The sequence below is a fragment of the Pelodiscus sinensis genome, chromosome 1 (genome assembly GCF_052426305.1).
Source record: "Pelodiscus sinensis isolate ZL-2025 chromosome 1, ASM5242630v1, whole genome shotgun sequence".
Classification (NCBI taxonomy): Eukaryota; Metazoa; Chordata; order Testudines; family Trionychidae; genus Pelodiscus; species Pelodiscus sinensis.
Genome location: NC_143052.1, coordinates 285,871,700 through 285,886,488, shown reverse-complemented (window position 1 = coordinate 285,886,488; position 14,789 = coordinate 285,871,700).

The window sequence follows — 14,789 nt, the reverse complement described above, 5'->3', positions numbered from 1 at the left end:
CTGCCACAAAACAGCTGTTTTGATGTGGAAGGGTGAAAGAGGTCTGAGGACGCGATACTTGGGGAAGAAGACAGAAAAAGGCAGGTTGGGGACATAGAGGGGGCTGGTAAGAGGAGAGGCAGAGGTTTGGGGGAAGAGATGGAGTAGGGCTAGGGCCTGGGTGGAGTGCATGTAGGGGGTGGAAAAAGTACCCCTCTCCCCTACTAGAGCACATCTATACTTTTTGCTAGGGGTGTGAGTCTCAGCTCAAGGTTCCTTAACCTCTCTAGTTCTGATCCAGTAAGTATGCTAAAAAGAGAGTGCAGCCGTGGCAGCACAAACATTGGGAGGGGCTAGCTGCTCTAAATATAAACCTTGACTAGGCACATACTCAGAGCATCTAAGTTTTCCCATCTCTAACACTGCCGTGGCCCCATTCTGTTTTAAACATGCATGCTTGATGTCTCTTAGGGTATGTCTACACTTCATTCCTCTCTTGAGAGAGGAATGCAAATACAGACACCCAAAATTGCAAGTGAAGCGGGGATTTAAATATCCCACGCTTCACTTGCATAATCATGTTATGGCGCTATCGTTCAATAGCGCTATTTTGAGAGAAAAAAACGGGTTATTTTGAGATAAAACCCTTCACTCAAAATAACCCTTATTCTTCAAAAAATGCAGGTGTCTGCATTTGCATTCCTTTCTCGAAAGAGGAATGAAGTGTGGACATACCCTTAGACTGCCTACCATGAAGTGTAGATGTAACCGCCACAAGGCAGAGTTGAACCTGGGACCTCTGAAGCTTAGTATAAGAGCCTCTACTCTCTGAACTAAAAACCAGCCCACTCTCAGCCCATGCTGTAGAGGTCTCTTGTTCTTATCTGTTGCTGTGGACTAAGTGACACTGCATGGAACAGTGAACCACACTAGGGCTGCGTCTACACTGCAGAGTTCTTATGCAAAAACAAGCGTTTTTGTGCAAAAACTCACAGACCATCCACACTACAAGCACGTTTTTGCACAAGAAAAAGTACAGTAGATCGTCAGAAGACAGGGCTTTTTGTGCAAGAGTTATTCCTCTTTCTACAAGGAATATGCCTTTTTGCGCCAGAGCTCTTGCTCAGAAAGGCGTATGTGAATGGACAACAGGGGTTTCTTACACAAGAACCTCGTATCGGAAAAAGCACAAGTGCTCTGATGGCCATTCATAGAATGGCCATCAGAGGTTTCTTGCATAAGAGCATCCATGGCAGTGTGGATGCTTTCTTGTGCAAAAGCACATATCTTGCACAAAAGCACATGGCAGTGTGGACGCGCTCTTGCAGAAGATCTCTTAGACAAAAAGTTCTTGCATAAGAAGTCTGCAGTGTAGCTGTAACCTGGGTGTATGGGTTACATAGATACATCCTATGCATTGGGACTAACTAATCCATATTCAGTACAAGTAATATGCAATGATTCTCTAAAGCATATCTGTCTGCTTTTTTCCTTTGTTCGGGGACTCTGCTCTCTGTGTGTAGATGACTTCATTTTCCATCAAGTCAGCTTTGTGGCTTACATATATATCACTCCCAAATTTAATGGTTCTGTGGCAATCCTCACTTTCTGAAAAATAAGAATTCCCAATAAATCTGAGCAGTTTATTGTGTTGATTGCCTGAATTCAAGAACTAAAACTCATAAGAACGGCAAGTAACTCTGAGGTTAAACCAAACATCCATCTAGCCAAGAATCCTGTAGTCCAACAGTGACCAGTGCCAGGTTCTTCAGAGGGAATGAACAGAACAAGCAATGAGCAAGTAAATATATTCCCTGTCACCCATTCCCAGCTTCTGGACATATCCTCCATGAAGTTATCTAGGGGTATGTCTACGCTACAGTGCTAATTTGAACTAACTTAGTTCGAATTAGTTAATTCGAACTAAGCTAATTCGAACTAACGCATCTAGAACTAAAAACTAGTTTGAATTAGCGTTTTGCTAATTCGAACTAGCATGTCCACATTAAGTGGACCCTGAACCGGGGTTAAGAATGGCCGGAAGCAGTGCCGGCAGGGCATCAGATGAGGACTTAGAGCGTGGAGCTGCTGCCTCAGGCTAGCCGAGGGCTGTGCTTAAAGGGACCCGAACCCCACCCCGGACAGACAGTTCTCAGGGGTGCCCTGCTTGCAAAGCAGTCCTGGCTTGGAGTGCCCGGAGTGCCCACACTGGGCACATCACAGCACTCGGCCATCAGACTGGCTGCACTTGCCGCAGGCTGCCATTTGGGGAGAGGGGACAATTGGAGGGCTGCAGGAGAGCTTCCACTCCCAGAAGCTCGCAGAGCCAGTGCAGTCCTCCCCATCAGGGGCTCGTACCCCATTCCTCCCTCACCTCCTTCCACTTACCCGTCCCTAGCCCCCCTTCCTGATGTACAAAATAAAGAAAACGTGTGGTCAAAAATAGAATCTCTCTTTATGGAACAAAACTCGGGGAGACTGGGAAAAGGAGTTGGGAGAGGGGAAGAAAGAGGGTGGGAGAGGGGAGGGCAACTAAAATGATCAGAGGTTTGGAAGAGGTCCCATATGAAGAGAGGCTAAAGAGACTGGGACTTTTCAGTTTAGAAAAGAGGAAACTGAGGGGGGATAGGATAGAGGTCTATAAAAGCATGAGTGGGGTGGAGAGGGTTCATCAAGAAAAGTTCTTCATTAGTTCCCATAATAGAAGGACTAGAGGACACCAAAGGAAAGGAATGGGTAGAAGGCTTCAAACTAGTAACAGAAAGTTGTTCTTCACAAAGCAAAGAGTCAACCTGTGGAACTCCTTGCTGCAGGAGGCTGTGAAGGCTAGAACTAGAACAGAGTTTAAAGAGAAGTGAGATAAAGTGATGGAGGTTGGGTCCATGGAGTGGTATTAGCCAGGGGGTAGGAGTGGTGTCCCTGCCCAAAGTTTGTGGAAGGCTGGAGAGGGATGGCACGAGACAAATGGCTTGGTCACTGTCATCGGTCCATCCCCTCCAAGGTCCCTAGGGTTGGCCACTGTCGGCAGACAGGCTGCTGGGCTAGATGGATCTTTGGTCTGACCCAGGATGGCCATTGTAAGCTCAGGGCTCAGGGTCGGGGGGTCTCAGTGGACCACCTTGATTTTCATGCACACCTGCTCCTGTGTGGCCAGGCTGGCAGTTCTCCTGCCCTAGACGGCCACTTTCCTGTGCCTAGTGCGGAGGTCATGGACGAGGTCCACAATGTCTGCACTAGACCAGGCGGGCGCCCGCCTCTTGCGGTCCCGGGCAAGCTCCCGGGAGCCACCAGCCTGGTCCCGGAAAGAGGGGGAGGTCTGGGGGGCATCAGGTGGCTGGCTCGAGCCGTGCCAGGTGCAGGGCCTGCTAGCTGGGTGCTGGCAGGCTTGCACCTGGCACGGGCACTGTAGCCAGCCCGTGCCCCTTTAAGGGGTCCGGGGCCGGGAGGGGGGCAGACGAGTTTCCCTGGTTTTGGCCAGAGTGGCCACCAGGGAAAGCTGGGGAGTGCTAGCGTCCCACTAGTTCGAATTAAGGGGCTACACACCCCTTAATTCGAACTAGTAAGTCCGAACTAGGCTTAGTCCTCGTAGAATGAGGTTTACCTAGTTCGAACTAAGCGCTGCGCTAGTTCGAATTAAGTTCGAACTAGCGGAGCACTAGTGTAGCGCCTATCAAAGTTAATTCGAACTAACGTCCGTTAGGTCGAATTAACTTTGTAGTGTAGACATACCCTAGCTCTTTCTTGAGTCGTTACAGTCTTAATCTTCACTAAATCCTTCTAACAATATCCACAGGCTCACTGTGGTTGTCTACAGTGCAGGCTTCTTGCACAAGAAGCTTTTTGTGGAAGAGATCTTCTGCAAAAACTTCTTGCGCAAGAGTGCCTCCACACTGCAAAAGTGCATCGAAAGAGAGATGCACTTTTGCGCAAGAGAGTGTCCAGACTCCATGGACTCTCTCTCGGGCTGTGTCCAGACTCGGGGTTTTTTTTGAAAAAACTAGCCTTTTTTCGAAAAAACTTCACCTGCGTCTAGACTGCAGCCGCGTTCCTTCGAAATTAAATCGAAAGAACGCGGCTTTTCTTTCGACGGTGGTAAACCTAATTTCACGAGGAAGAACGCCTTTTTTCGAAAGTGCTCTTTTGAAAAAAGGCATTCTTGAATGCAAACAGGGGTTTTCTAAAGAGAACATCCAGACTGCCTGGGTGCTCTCTTTCGAAAAAGCGGCTTGCTTTTTCGAAAGTTCCGCTTGCAGTCTAGACACTCTTTTTCAAAAGAGGCTTTTTCGAAATTATCTTTCGAAAAAGCCTCTTTCGAAGGGGGCTTGCAATCTAGACATAGCCTCGAAAGGAAATTCTGATTGCTATTTACAGAATGGCCACCAGGGCATCTGTGCTTTTTTCGATTGCCTCTTTAAGCCCCTGTGCTCCATTCTCACACACCTTTTTGCACAAGAGCTCTTGCACAAAAAGAAGTTATTTCTCATAGAAGGAGGAATACCTACACTTGAAAAAAAACCCTCTGTTCTCTCATTTTACTTGCGCAAAAATGCAGTTGAGGTGTGGAAGCACCACGAGTTTTTGCGCAAAAACTCTGTAGTTTAGACCTAGCCTGTGTGTTGTGTGAAGAAATACTTTCATTTGTTTCTTTTAAACCTGGTGCCTATTCATTTCATTTGGTGACCCCAAATTCTATATTACAAGAAGGAGTAAATAACATTTCCTTATTTATTTGCTACACACAAGTCATTATTGTGTAGACCCCTCTCTCATCCCCCATAGTCACTTTCTTTCCAAGATAAAAAAGACATAGTCTTCTTAATGTCTCTTCATTTGGTAGTTGTTCCATTCCATTAATATTGTGCCCTTTTCCATACCATTTGCAATTACAATATATATATTTTTGAGATGTGAGGACCCCATCTGCAAGTAGTATTCAAAATGTGTGTAAACCATGGATTTATATAGAGGCAGACCAATGGACAGGGGGATAAAAGGGATAGTTGCCCCGGGATCTGGTGATTCAAAAGGGCCCGGGGCAGCCAGACCTCCAGACCCTTTAAATTACCACTGGAGCACAATGCTATGAGCTCTGGGCAAAGCTGGCTGAGGTGTGGAGGTGGCACTGAGGGCTAGCTGTCCCCAGCCCTGTGTCTTCTGCCCAAGGCCCTGCCCCTTCCGGGAGCACAGAGTCACCCTCCATCTTGCCCAGGGGCTCATCAAGTCTGTCAGCCCTACTGAGGATAGGCAATATGTTATTATTTGTCTTATTATCTATCCATTTCTGAATGACTCGCAACATCCTTTTAGCTTTTTCAGATCCATAGTTGAATCTAACCCATATATATCATACTCCCTAATGGATATTTGGTACTGTCACAGATCCTAAATGTTCTTTTTTTTCCAGCTTTGGTTACAAAAGCGTCCTCTTACATAAAAAAAAAGCACTTTATCTTGTTGTTGGATTCTGCATTTAAGTTTGTGAAATGAAAAGATTTTGGCATATTTGTTATAGTGAACAGGATCTAATGTTAAATCCACATTTTGTTTCAGTTTACACAGAAACATGCTCCTGTCATTAAATACTGGTGCAGTATTTATGTGATCAATATATTTTATATATAAAAATATATAACAATTTTTATGGATTCAATATTTGTCTAGGATTTTCCTAGGATGCTCTGATGTAATTATCAAACTACAATAGCTGGTCTTCAAGAAAACCAGCAAATATGGGACTTTTGATTAAATCACAAGACATATCAACATTCTGTTTCTGAAATATGCATTTTAACAATAAAAGAGAAATAAAATGTCATAGAAAGTTTAATGTTTCCAAGTTTAGTCTTTTGTGAAATTTATGAGATACAATTAATAAAGCTTTCATCTGAAGAAGTGGGTTGTGCTCACAAAAGCTTATGATATCATGTATATTTTTGTTAGTATCTAAGGTGATACAGGACCATTCGTTATGTTTTAAATTTTTTTCAGTTACAGACTAATGTGCTTACTCCTCTGAAACCAATAAAGTTGAATTTTATATGGTTTTAGAAAACCAAGTCAAATGAACAATTATCAGGATATGTTGTTACAGAATGCTTTTATTTTTAATTCATTTGAGGTCACTTTTAATTATTAGATTTTGAAATGAGCATCTTATCTCTTTTAAACCATCATAGGATATTATTTTAATGCTTTTATATTTTTAAGGGGAAATCATCCACTGAAAAAGAGTTAAAGTTAGGATGAGAAACTATGTAAAGCATGATCGATGGTTTAGAATTAACTATGGAAGTATCTGATTTCTAACCAAGAGGACTGAATAATGCAGAAATCACAGGAGTGAAGCTTAAGCAATTTATAGAGTCAATAAGATAATTAAGATAAGTCTATTTCCAATATAGCCAGTCCCACACATTCCAAAATCAAGAATAAGACCTCTAACAAAATAAAAAGCTCCTTAAAAACAATGTTTAGTTCTTTTTATTTGCTTTTAGATTCTGGGAGTGTGCAAATCATATATTAATGTTTTCCTCTGAAACAATAAGGGTTAGAATCTCCTCACTCTCTTTTTGAATGAAAGGTGATGCTCTCATGTCATTCCCAGTCTCCAGAAGCTGGTCTTTGGGAAAACCAACAAATATGGGACTTGAGATACAATCACAAGACATGTCAACATTCTATTTCTGAAATGTGCTTTTAATGACAAAAGAGAAATGAAATGGCATAAAAAGTTTAATGTTTCTGAGTTCAGTCGTTTGTGAATATATCTCATGATGCAATTCCCATGATGAGTATTGCAACGGTAATGCATATAGCACAAAGTTAAGGCCAAATTCTGCCAGTCATACTCAAAGTGAGATCTACTACTCAGACTGCGTCTAAACTACATCCCTCTGTCGGCAGAGGAATGTAAATTAGACATATCGAAAGTGCAAATGAAGCAGGGATTTAAATATCCCTCCTCATTTTTTGAGGAGTACAGGATCTTTTGAAATGGGGCATTTCTGTTGAAAATGCCCCATCTAAGCTGCTGGTATTTTTAAAAAAGCCCCATTTTGATAAAAAGCGGCAGTCGCCATTATGCAAATAAAGCCCGGGATATTTAAATCCCCTCTTCATTTGCACTTTTGATGTGTCTAATTTACATCCCTCTGCCAACAGAGGGGTGTAGTTTAGACACACCCTCATCAGTGAATTGCCCCAACATTTACATAGGCAGGCACATATCAGTCTGACTCTAAAGTCTGTATTGAGGTTCTTTGTAAAGCAATCCTGTCAATGAAATCAGTGTGAGTATGGCCTGAACTATTAATCCCTTGAGTACTAGGTATGCAGAGGTAGTCAAGGAAATGCTCACTTTGAATGTATATCACAAAGTAGCACAAAACTAAGGGAAAGAGAAGCAGAAGAGAAGACAAAGAAAGAGTAGAGATTGAAATATCTGACACTGAATGCATGTACCAAGAGCGTGAGTATATTCATACCACTCTAGTGTGCCAGCAGAAATCAGGGAAGAGGGTGATTGCAACAATTCCCACTCTGTTGTGGAGAACTGGAGCTGCCCAAGAAGTGGATGAAGCATGTAGGAAGACAGAATGACTATTATGCCTAAAGTAAAAATTTACCACCCCATCACTTCCCCTGTATCTACAAGTCTTGTAACTCTGTCAAAGAAAGATATCAGGTTGATGTGACAGGATATATTCTTGACAAATCTATGCTGACTGTTACTATTCAGCTTCTTATCTTCTAGATGTTTGCAAATTGATTGCTTAATTATTTGCTCCATTATCTTTCTGGGTGCAGAAATTAACCTGACTGGTCTGTAATTCCCTTGGTTGTCCTTATTTCCCTTTTTATAGATTGGCACTGTATTTGCCCTTTTCTAGTCTTCTGGAATTTCTCCCATATTCCATAATTTGTCAAATTTGTTGCTCTTGGCTCAGATATTTCCTCAGTCAGCTCCTTCAGTATGGGGTCAGTGTGTCCTTGTATGATCTTTGGAGAGTATGCTTACTCCATATCATGGTATTAGGGTGTTCTGGCACTATCTTGCCAGAGTGTGTTTATGTGAATACTTAGACCTTAAGACCACGTCCTCACCAGATCTGGAAGATTGGTTTAAGGTATGCAACTCCAGCTACATAGAATATGTAGCTAGAGGTGGCTTACATTAAGCTCATCTTGACGCCATCCACACTGGGGGAGCATTTGCTCCCATCAGCTTCCCTGGCTTGCCAGTCAGAGCTGCTCTCAGCATTCGATTGGGTCTATACTACACCCCCTAAATCAAACACCAGAATGTCAAGCTCTGGTGCAGTGAGTGAAGATGTGCCCTAAAAGTGTTTTTTTTTAATGCCAGTACTGTTCTTGCCGAATTCTGTGAATCTGAAGTAAGTATGTTTAGTGATCAGGCCTGACTTTTGGTTATACCTTGACTTTTGCTAACTTTGCTTTATATCAGCAAGACCCAACTTTAAATCAGGCCTATGAAATTTCACCAGGCCCCTTACACCACCACACCTCACATCTTAGGCTCTCTCTTTCTAATTCAGGATACGACTACACTGCACAACTATTTCAAAATAAGCTATTCCGGAACAGTTATTCTGAAATAGCTTATTTCGAAATAGCATGTCTACACTGCAAGGAAGCCCTCAAAATTAGTCCAAGGCAGTCTTCCCTAATGTAGACATGCTATCTTGATTTAGAACCCCAAGAGGCACGGGGGAGGAATAGGCCCTGGTAAGGGGCTATTTCTAAACAGCAGTAGTGGAGTGTCTACACATGTCTTATTTTCAAATAGCTATTTCAGAATAGGCATTATTCTGCTTAGAATGATATTTACAGATTTCAGAATAAGCCATCCATTCTTTCGAAATTATTTTCAAATAATGGAAGGGCTGTGTAGATGCTCGCATTGTTATTTTGAAATAACTCTAGTTATCTTGAAGTAACAGTACAGTGTAGATGCACTCACAGAGAGCAGAGAAGACAAGTGTCAATAATGAAAGCAGTATGGAGTAATCTAGTCCACTGACGGGAATAAGGTATTTTATAGAGTTACACATGAAAGTTTGTAATATGTGATTCAGAAGTATTTTCAGACTCCCCTCTTGTACCTTTGTTAAATAATATTATTTTTAAATCCCTGTTACTATTTTAGGAATTGGTAACATATAAATTCTGAACTTACCAATACCTTGTGTAGGGTGCTTAGGAATAGTAGATATACCACACAATATCTGATATCAAGATTTTATCTACACGTCTTGTGACTACAGGTCTTGTAGAGATGCCAGTTGGCTTAGGTGCTGGCAAAGAGATTTTCATTTTTTAGCAACAGTGGGATCTCAGAATAAGAAAGGCAGTTAAGTGGGGCTGAGAGAAAGGGAGAAGGATCATATTATCACAATATGTTATGCTGTCAGAAAAATTATATTAGTAATGTACTTGACATATTGATGTTTTACAGCTGAATGCCATTTTTAACTAGAGCTGGCTAAACAGATGCCCTGTGAAATCTATCTATTTCTTTTGAAGCCTCTTGTGTTTCTTTTTTCTTGGAAGAAAACCTTGTCATTCATGCTAGCAGGTCTAAAGTGCTTTATTTCCATACCTCCATAGGTAAAGCTTTTCAAATGCAATTTGTTTTCTCTCACATATTAAGAAGCAGTAAAGGCCCCCAAAGCAAGTAGAAATGGAAAATAACTTGACAGTTGTTCCAGTCCTTATTAACGGTAACACAGAATTCTCAATTATGGGGCCAAAATAGTAAATCTTAATTTTACTGCTGCAGTGATTTACACCATTATTCTAGATGACTGTAGTTGCTTGTTTTTAAATAAAAGATGATTCCTTGTGTCTGGCTGCAAAAGGCCAATTTATCTTCCTGCTTAAACTTAATTTAAATCCATACAATCTAATTAAAGATGAGTGAAAGGATATGGCCCTTGAAAACTCCCACTATTTTCCACCAATCATTTCTCTAAGTAAGAAAATTCAACTTGCAGTCCTAAAGAAGAACTACATTCCTAACCCTAGATCTCCCCAGAATAACCCCTGTCCAAGCACTGTTTTTAAAAAAATTCTCTATGGCTACAAGGACATATATGAATCCAATGAACAAAGGACATAATGCCTCACTTTTTGTCTGATTCCAGTACTAACACAGCAGCCTCAACAAATGGGAGGGGGGGATGGGAACAGCCATCCATTTCTTTCAGGGAGGGAGTAGAAAAAAGTGAGCAAAACAGTTCAGAGCTGCTGGTTTATTTCTGCTGTCTTTTGCCTTCTCCTTTTGTCTTCTCTGGAGGAGTGTCAGCCTCTGGAGGAAGGGGGGGACCCCGGCAGCTGGGCAAGAAGAGAAAGCAAAAGGTATTTCCCTCCACATGGTACTGAAAATTTACATCTCTCTGATGCTGCCCAGTCCACAGTAATTTTACTTCCTTGGTCTGCACCAGTTTTGACCTGGCTCTTTTCTCTGTTGACCTCATACAAGCAAAAAATGTTTTCAAAATCACGCTCCTCTCGTCTGGAAAAGACAGACAGGAGGACCAATGTGAAGGATGCAAGCTCATGAAACTAAGAGTACATCTACACTGCTAGGCTATTTTGGGATACCAGAGCTATCCTGCAATAGCTATCCCGCATCCAAAGAACACGCCCGTTATTCCGAAATATTTTTCAAAACAATGAAGGTACTATTTCTCTATCCCTGTAAACCTCATTGCACGAGGGATAAGGGATGGCTCAAAAATACAGCTTTATTTCAAAATTTGGTTCTGTGTAGATGCCCAAATTTCGAAATAGCCTATTTAGAAATAAAATCAAAATAAGATATGCAATTTATGTAGCGCAAATTGTGCATCTTATTTTGAATTTAGGGTGCTGTGTAGATGCACCCTAAGACGTGGTTTACACAAAACCATCGATGAGTTTAGTTAAATCAATTTAGTGAAACTGTGACCAAACCTCTTGTTATGGCTTGAGTGTGGCTTATTTTGATTTATCTGAAACTAGTTCCTAACCATATGACGCTGAACTGAAATACACCTTTTCTGCAGCCCTGGTTTAACTAGTAGTGTGATTTTAAACCAATGAATTGAAATCAGGGGAGAAAGTTATGTGGCTATTCTTATGTCTGTTTAAACTGATATACTTTGCTTTAACTAAATAGTTTCAAAATCACAACCTGAGTTAAACTCTGTATACAGACAACACCTAAAAATCTAGTGAGTTCTCTTGGCCAGTGGCCTTGACATTGTTCCTTTCAGATTGGCTCAATGAGAATACCAAAAATTCTCAGTAGAGGTGGATTGGATCAGATTTTGAAATCTGGTTATGTCCATTTACACCGTTCAGGTGGCATAAATGGGTCTGTATGTTATCAGGCTGAAAATCATCAGCAGGCAATTCCCCTGGCATACAGGAAATCCCTGCTGGAACATCTGTGCCACCATCCAGCTGCCGGCCTCAGTCCTCCATCCTTCATCCCTGCCTTATTTCTTGACTTGAGGGAAGAATCAGGACGGGATATGCTCTTGCCTCATGAATATAATTCTGCTTGACTATGCCAGTTCTCTCTGTTGGTATAATTTAGAGCTGCAGTTTTAATTGGCCTCTGGGCTTTGCTTGTCCTCAGAAACAGTGAGCTGGAATCTGACATCCCCTTCATCCCTTCCCTTGTCATCTTCCTCTCCTCCTCCTTCCCCCCATACCACTCTCCTGTGTAAGCAGAGGTCTGGACCCATTGTGACTTCCCTCTCAAAACCACAGGGTTCTGATACTTACACCTGACTTCATGACCAGAAATTGTCTCTTTTTAGCATGAAATCATTCTAAATCAAAGATTAAATATCCATATAGATGCAATCCATCTTCCCAAGACAGCAGCTTCTCTTTTTACAGACATAAACACTATATGACAGTGATGGGGGTTTTTTCATACATATTTAAGCTGATATTGTTTGAGAGAGAACAAGATAGGCATATGAGATTCACGTGTTTATTTTTACCTAATAAAAGAACTAATTAAAGCTGCAGGTTCTTTTAAGTAATCATAAGTGATGCCTGACTGAGTAACACTAATGGAGGCTAGGAAAAAATGGCAGACAGGTTTAATATGTAACTATGGATTACACTAACAAACATCAATTATTGCCATGAAGAAGAAGCCAGATACATGGTTTCCCTAAAGTTCTAATTAAACAATGAATTAATGGATGCTGACTAGTTTGATGTAGTTAATACAATTAAATACTATGAAGAAAGCAACATATTACCATTCTGTCAGGTAGCACCAGCAGCATCCAGGACTGGGTTCAATATCTAGGGCTACGTCTACACTGGCCCCTTTTCCGAAAGGGGCATGCTAATTTTCCAGGTCGTAATAGGGAAATCCACGGGGGATTTAAATATCCCCCACGGCATTTAAATAAAAATGTCCGCCGCTTTTTTCCGGCTTTTAGAAAAGCCGGAAAAGAGCATCTACACTGGCCCCGATCCTCCGGAAAAAAGCCCTTTTCCGGAGGATCTCTTATTCCTACTTTGAAGGAATACTTCAGTGTAGACGCTCTTTTCCGGCTTTTCTAAAAGCCGGAAAAAAGCGGCGGACATTTTTATTTAAATGCCGCGGGGGATATTTAAATCCCCCGCGGATTTCCCTATTACGACCTGGAAAATTAACATGCCCCTTTCGGAAAAGGGGCCAGTGTAGACGTAGCCTAGGAGTTCCTCTCCATCCATCCATCACAGAACTGGCTTGAGCCTCCACCCAGTAACCTGGGAAATTCACACACACCCCTGAGCTCCTCTGGGAGGCAATGCTTCCCCACTCGCATGCACAGAGTCTGAGTCTGAGAAAGAAACTTTAATAAAAGGGGAGAGAAGTAACATAGCATTACTTTGGGAAAACACCACAAAGTTCATAACCAAAACCATGAGTAAATGGCCCAGCTCAAGTAGCCTGGGAAATGGCCTTTCCCTCTCAGATTCTCAAGTCCAGAATGTAAATGTCCCCTTCATATGCCCAACCTTTCTCTGCACCCCACTCACAGTCACTGCCCTTGGTCAGGGCAGACCAGAGTTCAGAGGTGCCTCTGCAGAGTTCACCTCCCATCCTGAGTGTGGTGGGGTAGGAGGCATTTCACCCACTCCGCTGGTCACTCGCCATTCACCAGCTTGCTGCTTTCTGGCATCTCTCTGCTGGCCATTTGTCACCCCTTGCTGCCTCTGCTTTCCTGGCTGCTCATCACCCCTCTTTATTGGGCCTCCTCACTGCTGCAGCTCTGCTAGTTGCTCCTCGCTCCTCTCCCTCACCACCCTGCTGGCTGCTCACCACATCTTCTACTGGCTTCTGGTGGATTTGGCTCTAGTGATTTCACCTCTCAGCCCAAGGCACAGACCAGACACAAGAGATTCCAGCATCCACTTGAGTAAATTTACATACAAAATAGTCTCCTTCTGGAGCCTTTCTTTAATTTGATCATTGAAACAGTGGGGAGAAACGGGCTGAACCAGTGTTACAGCTCATACCTGGAGGGCATGCTGCCTGCTGAGTCACCTCCCTCCCCTGCTTACTCTACAGGGCTCGGGAAGAGGATCCTCTGTCCATCCAAGAGTATTTACACTTACAGGGTCCCTCCTTTGAACCGAGTTAAACACTATATAACTTCAAGCATTGGTGCCCATATCTTACATTTTCTGCATTTCGTGTTAACACAGTTTGTGACTCCACAACAGCCAAATTTTAACAGTTGAATATCTAGAAAGCCTAGGCAAACTGAGTGAACTGTATTTACATAATCATACCCAGGTTTTCCTTCCCATTCCAGCTGGCTGCAATGGAAGCATTCATTTAGACCCTGCTTACTTCATATAGTAATAATAAGTTTTGAATTTCTGCTTATTCAACTTTTGCCAATTTTTCCCCGCCATAACTCATATCACTAATTAGACATGAACCAATAATCTTCCTTATCATTTTGAGTGTGGATTGTCATTCCCCATCTTAATATTGTCTAGTTATGTTGCAGGCTTTTGTCTGTATACTAGCAAACTTTGTGCACCATAACAAACTAAGTGATCGGTACACTGTGGTGAAATACTGATGAACTATTAAGAAAAATCCTTTATGCCACTGGAAATTACAAGTCAGCAAAGTTCCCTGCTTTGGAAAATCATTTTCCAGCAGGTGTTTCGGGTTTAATTATACTGTCACTGATGGGCTTGCAACAGATATAATTATTTACTAATTAATACAGGATCAGACTATAGATCAGATTCAATTTTCAGTAACACTAATGTGATGTTTTGGAAATCTCTCTGTACAAACTTAGAGGGATAGAACATTTGCGGTAATATCTTTTATTGGACCCATTTCTATTGGTGAAAGAGATGAGTATTTGAAATTACCTAGAACTCTTCTTCTTGTTTGGGAAATGTACAAATCTGTAAATTCTGGATGATATTATGAATTATTATTATGCATATTGCATTATTATTAGGTCCTATATGTAAGTAGAGCTATCTTTGCTGACCTGCAGCAGAAAGATATCAAATGAGGTCTAATGGGTAATATTTAACATTCATGCTGATGCTTTGATCACAAATATTACATTAAAAAGAAGCTACATTGTTAGAAAACCAGTTTTAGTTTGGCCTTCTGAAGGGTGGGGGAAAAGGGAGATCAGTGGAAAATTGCCCAAAGGACAGAATAAAGAAAGCTATGTATGGAAGTGTGATTTAAATAGAGTGTCACACCAAAACAGAGGATGCAAAAAAGGGTCAGACTGGTGAAGGAAAAAGAA